Source organism: Bison bison, unplaced genomic scaffold (assembly GCF_000754665.1).
Source record: "Bison bison bison isolate TAMUID 2011002044 unplaced genomic scaffold, Bison_UMD1.0 scf7180017864518, whole genome shotgun sequence".
NCBI classification, from domain to species: Eukaryota; Metazoa; Chordata; class Mammalia; order Artiodactyla; family Bovidae; genus Bison; species Bison bison.
The window spans coordinates 6,231,774-6,237,105 of record NW_011495071.1 but is presented as its reverse complement, the minus strand read 5'-3'; the positions used below and the strand labels follow the sequence as shown (position 1 = coordinate 6,237,105).

Genomic DNA, 5,332 nt, shown 5'->3' with positions numbered 1-5,332 from the left:
GAGTTGCCCCTGGTGCCCCCGCCCCACCACTGACACCTGCCCTGCTCTGCCCCCTGTCTGTCTGTCTGTCCCAAAGCAGTTCTTGTACAGACCTGTGGATACATGTCCAGTGGAAAGTGATGCTACCTCTCACTTCTCAATAAAGCTGCTGAGAAACTAGCCCAGTGTGGTTACAGCGGGGCTTCTTGGTTTTGTGGGACTTGAGGGCTGCAGGGAGCACAATTAGCAAAGCTTAGATGGGTCAGCAGGGGATGCTTAGAGGGACTGGGGGGCTGGGAGAGACTAGGGGGGCAGCGTGTGCTGAGAGGTGTGGAGAGAGTCCTAAGGGGAGGTGGATAAAGATGTCACGCTTTGGACTTCCCTGGTGGTCCGGTGGGCTTCCCAGGGGGCTCAGTGGTAAAGAATCTGACACCAGGCTTCACCCCGAGGGTGCCACCAATGTGGTCAGGATGCGGTCCTGGGCTCTGGGGAGCTCACGACACAGTGGGGAAGACTGTCCCTCCTTGTCTAAGATCTTCTGTGCCTTTAATCTGACTTATTTGGGTGAAATTTGGTTTATTCCACCCACCCCACCTCACTTCTATTATAAAATTGATTCATGCTTATTTCAGAGGGTTGGTTTTTTTTAACTACTAAACCTATGACCTCCAGAGTCGAGGAATGGGGCCCAGAGACGTGTCAGAGTCCTGGGAGGTGGGGAGGAGGAGGTGCCTGGGGGCCCTGGTGAACTCTGCCCAGGAGCCTCCTGCAAAGGGGCCTGTTGGTCTGGGGCTGGAGTTGCCAACCACTGGGTTGGGAAGATCCCCTGGAGAAGGCAAAGGCTACCCACTCCAGTATTTTGGTCTGGAGAAGTCCATGGACTGTAGAGTCCATGGGGTTTCAAAGAGTCGGACGTGACTGAGAGATTTTAAATGTAAAAAAATATAAATGGGGCAGGAGGCAGGGGAAGAGAGGAATTAGGCCCCAAGCAGTCTCACCAGCACAGCCAGCTGTGGACTGAGGTGGGCTGTCCCAGGAGGGAACCCCAGAGAACAGCCAGTTCAAGCCTTTAGTCCCAAATGACCTACATCTGCTCTTTTCTTCCCAGAATGGAGTTTAGGCCTTTCAAGGGAACAACACCAAGGGACATCAAGGAATGAAAGAGGAAGCTATGCCCTGCCCCACCCCCCAAAATGGTGGCCAATGAGGAGCAACCAATGGTAGAAGCTTCTAGAACGTTAAAATACAGAGATGGCCCTAAAGTTGACACACATTAATGCTGCTGCTGCTGTTGCTAAGTCGCTTCAGTTGTGTCTGACTCTGTGCAACCCCATAGACGGGGGCCCACCAGGCTCCCCCGTCCCTGGGATTCTCCAGGCAAGAACACTGGAGTGGCATTAATGCTAGGTGCCTTTAAAAATCGTTGTACCAAAAAAAAATTTGTTGTACCACATCGACTCATATAATCCTCACAACAGACAGAGACTTCAAAGAAGAAGCAGGTGAGGAAAAAGTTCAGGATGGTGAAGCACGTGATCTAGCAGTGGTGGGAATGAGATTGGAGCCTGCGCCATCCAGCTAGAGAGTTTGGCTTTTAAGTACCAGGTGTGGAGCCCAGCATAAGGAGAACAGTGAGCTCCACCCGGAACCCCAGAGAGAAGGGGGGATGCACTCTGAACAAGGGGCTGTCACAGAAGAAAGAAATCGCTGGGCCTAGATGGTAAATTCAACAGGCCTGTTTTCGGGAGAATGGGATTTTGCTTTCTACTTCATAGATTTATGTAGTGTTGGGACTTTATGATGTTTTAGTATTATTTTTATTGTGGTATAATATATATATATAACACAAAATTTGCCATTTTAAGTGTACAATTTAAAGGCATTAATTACATTCACAATATTGTACAACCATCACCACTATCTCCAAAATTTCTTTGTGACCCAAACAGAAACCCTGTGTCCGTAAAGCAATTACCCATTACCACTCCTCCACTCCAGTTTCTGCTGATGGCTTCTCCTGTCTCTTAGACTTTGCCTATTCTAGGTAATTCATGTAAGTGAAATCATACAATAGTTTTACTTTTGTATCTGGCTTCTTCCGCTTGGCATAACGTTCTCAGGGTACTCCTGTGTTGTACGGTATATATCAGCATTTCATTTCTTTTTTATTTTTATTTGGGGGATAATTGCTTTGCACTGTTGGTTTCTGTCATACAGCAATGTGGATCAGTCATAGGTACGCATATGTCCCTCTCTCTTGAACCTCACTCTCACCCCCAGCCCATCCCACCCCTCTAGGTTGTCACAGAGCACCAAGTTGAACTTGCTGTGTTACAGCAACTTCCACTAGCTATCTAGAAACAAATATTAATAAATATTCGCCAGCGTTTCTCTAGAATCCAGTTTTGACCACCTGGTGAGACTGCAGCACTTATACACAGGCAAACTGTGTACTTAGAGTCCCCTGCGAGTATCATGGAAGGACGTTTTCTGGATTCTGGTGCAGCCCACATCAATATATCCCAGCAGTCCCCCCAGACTTTTAGGACTGAAGCCCCCCCAGCTACCTCTGGCTCCTTGGGTGACCTAAAGATAATAGACTACTCTGTGCACACGGGTTAGTGCCCCAAAAAGGAGCAGCAGCCAGGACTGGTGTGGACCAGGCTGAGACATTTTAACCATACCCCTGCGTCCATTCCCAAAGCGCAAAGGTCAAAAGTACTCTGAGAACGTCCAAGGGGTCACATGCCACTGTCTGGTGGCTGGCATGGCTCTGATTGGTGAGAAAAGAGCACAACAGGGGAAAGGGGGGGCTCTCTCCTCTTGAAACCACAGGGCGTAGCTGCTGTTGAGGGCTGGCTGGGCTGGTCAAAAGCAGCTCCCACATGGGGACACAGTGTCTTCCAGGCATCATCATAGGACATGCTGTGCTCTGGGAGGAGGGACACAGTGACAGATTCTGCGGACAGAAACAACAAGCGTGGGGTGATCTGGGAACTTTTGTATGTGGGAGCCCAAGGGTGGGACCCTGGTTATCTTGCTGTGTAGTGACAAGCAGCTAATAATGGAGACCTCAGAGCTGCCCATGTCAGAGGAATGAGGACAGGGACTGCTGGTTCTGAGATGGTTGCCTAGTGATACAGTGAGGAAAGGACTAAGGCCTAGAAGAACAAAGTCACAGGATGTTAAGACTGAAGGAATCCACTCTCAGTCTAGTTCCTTTGACATCATCTATAACAAGTATCCTAACTCTACACTAACAGTCTCTTGAGGTTAGGCACCCCACTTGTTCATTCGTTATTGTGTCTACAGTGTAGTAGCCAGCCTCTGAGATTGATCCTCATCTCTGGTACTCATAACCTCATGTGGTCCCTCTCATATTAAAGAGGGCTGACCAACGTGATCAACAGGTTATTGCGAAAGTCATGGTATGTAACTCCCAAATGTGGAGCATAAAGGCCACAGCGGCTTCCATCCTGCTTTCTCTTGGACTCTGAGGGGAGGCAGTCACCACGTTGTAATGTGATGAGGGACATCATAGGAAGCCCCATGGAGGGTCCGCATAGGAAGGTACTCCCGCCCCTCCTCAACAGCCAGCACCGACTTGCCAGCTGTGTGGGTGAGCCTCCTTGGAAGAGATCCTCCAGCCTTGGTGGAGCCTTCAGATGACCACAGACCCAGGCAACGTCCTGCCTGCAACCTCATGACGCATCCTGAGTCAGAACCACACAGTCAAGCCACTGGCTCGCAGAAATCGTGAGACATCATAAGACACTAGATTTGGGGGTGATTTGCTTTGCAGCAATAGCTAATGAATACACAGTGCATACCCCAGTGCCTGGAACAAGGCCATCATGCAATCGTTGAGTGAATGAATGCTGCTTCGTAATTTTTTAATTTTTATTTATTTATGGCTGCACTGAGTCTTTGTTGCTGCTAGTGGGCTTTCTCCAGTTGTGGTGAATGGAGGCTTCTCTTTGTTGCGGTGCATGGACTTCTCGTTGTGGTGGCTTCTCTTGTTACAGAGCATGGACTCTAGAGGGCTCAGTAGTTGCGGCTCATGGGGTCTAGAGTGTGCAATCAGTAGCTGTGGCTCATGGGCTTTGTTGCTCTGAGGCATATGGGATTTTCCTGGGCCAGGGATCCAACCTGTATCTTCTGCATTGGCAGGCAGACTCCCAACCATTGGACCACCAGGAAAGTCCCTGCTGCTTAGCACCAAACACCTCCACTGATAGCCAACTTACCACCTCGTGAAACAATTGATTCTATCTTTGGACAACTCTGTTCAAGACTACCAAAATTAAATTGGTTCTTCCTAAACACAGCTTTGTTCTGATTTTTACTCCTCTTTTGAGTTACAGAATGAAATGATTATAATTCCTTCAAACACATGTTCTGCCCACAGATCATCTATCCAGAGACTCCTTGCATGAAACATCAAACTTTGTAGACAAAATTGAGTCTGAGATCTGCCATAATCCACAGCTGCCTTGGGATGAAGAATCTTGGTTAGTTTCTGAGACAGCAGAGGTCTTGTCTGATTTTATATCTTGTCTTTATTTATAATCTGTCTTATATCTTGTCTTTATTTATATCTTGTCTGTTTATTATTCTTGTATAGTCAGTGCCCAGCACAATGACTTAGTTCAGTTCAGTTCAGTTCAGTCGCTCAGTCGTGTCTGACTCTTTGCAACCCCATGAATTGCAGCACACCAGGCCTCCCTGTCCATCACCAACTCCCGGAGTTCATTCAAACTCACATCCATCGAGTCAGTGATGCCATCCAGCCATCTCATCCTCTGTCGTCCCCTTCTCCTCCTGCCCCCAATCCCTCCCCAATTAGTAGGTGCTTAGTAAATACTTGTTGAATAAATGAATGAATTTAACAACTATTTGTTCGTGTTCAATTGTCCAGCATGTGTATGTTCATCTTTATCATGCTGAATTGTTTTCTAAGGTGATTATGCCACTTTTTCCCCTCTCTCTTTTATTTATTTATTTTTTTTAATTTTTATTTATTTTTTTTTCTTTAATTTTATTTTTAAACTTTACATAATTGTATTAGTTTTGCCAAATATCAAAATGAATCCGCCACAGGTATACATGTGTTCCCCATCCCGAACCCTCCTCCCTCCTCCCTCCCCATACCATCCCTCTGGGCCATCCCAGTGCACCAGCCCCAAGCATCCAGCGTCATGCATCGAACCTGGACTGGCAACTCGTTTCCTACATGATATTTTACATGTTTCATTGCCATTCTCCCAAATCTTCCCACCCTCTCCCTCTCCCACAGAGTCCATAAGACTGTTCTATACATCAGTGTCTCTTTTGCTGTCTCGTGCTTTTTTTT

General features: G+C 47.4%; 1 protein-coding gene across 4 annotated transcripts in view; it reads left to right on the top strand.

The window, feature by feature from the left end:
• APOA4 (apolipoprotein A-IV) overlaps positions 1-853 on the top strand; it is a 21,460-nt gene extending 20,607 nt beyond the window's left edge. For all 4 annotated transcript variants that reach the window (XM_010830380.1, XM_010830381.1, XM_010830382.1 and 1 more), the window contains one exon: positions 4-853. The gene's annotated coding sequence lies outside the window, so the exon portion shown is untranslated. The remainder of the gene's footprint in view (positions 1-3) is intronic.
• Positions 854-5,332: the final 4,479 nt, after the last annotated feature.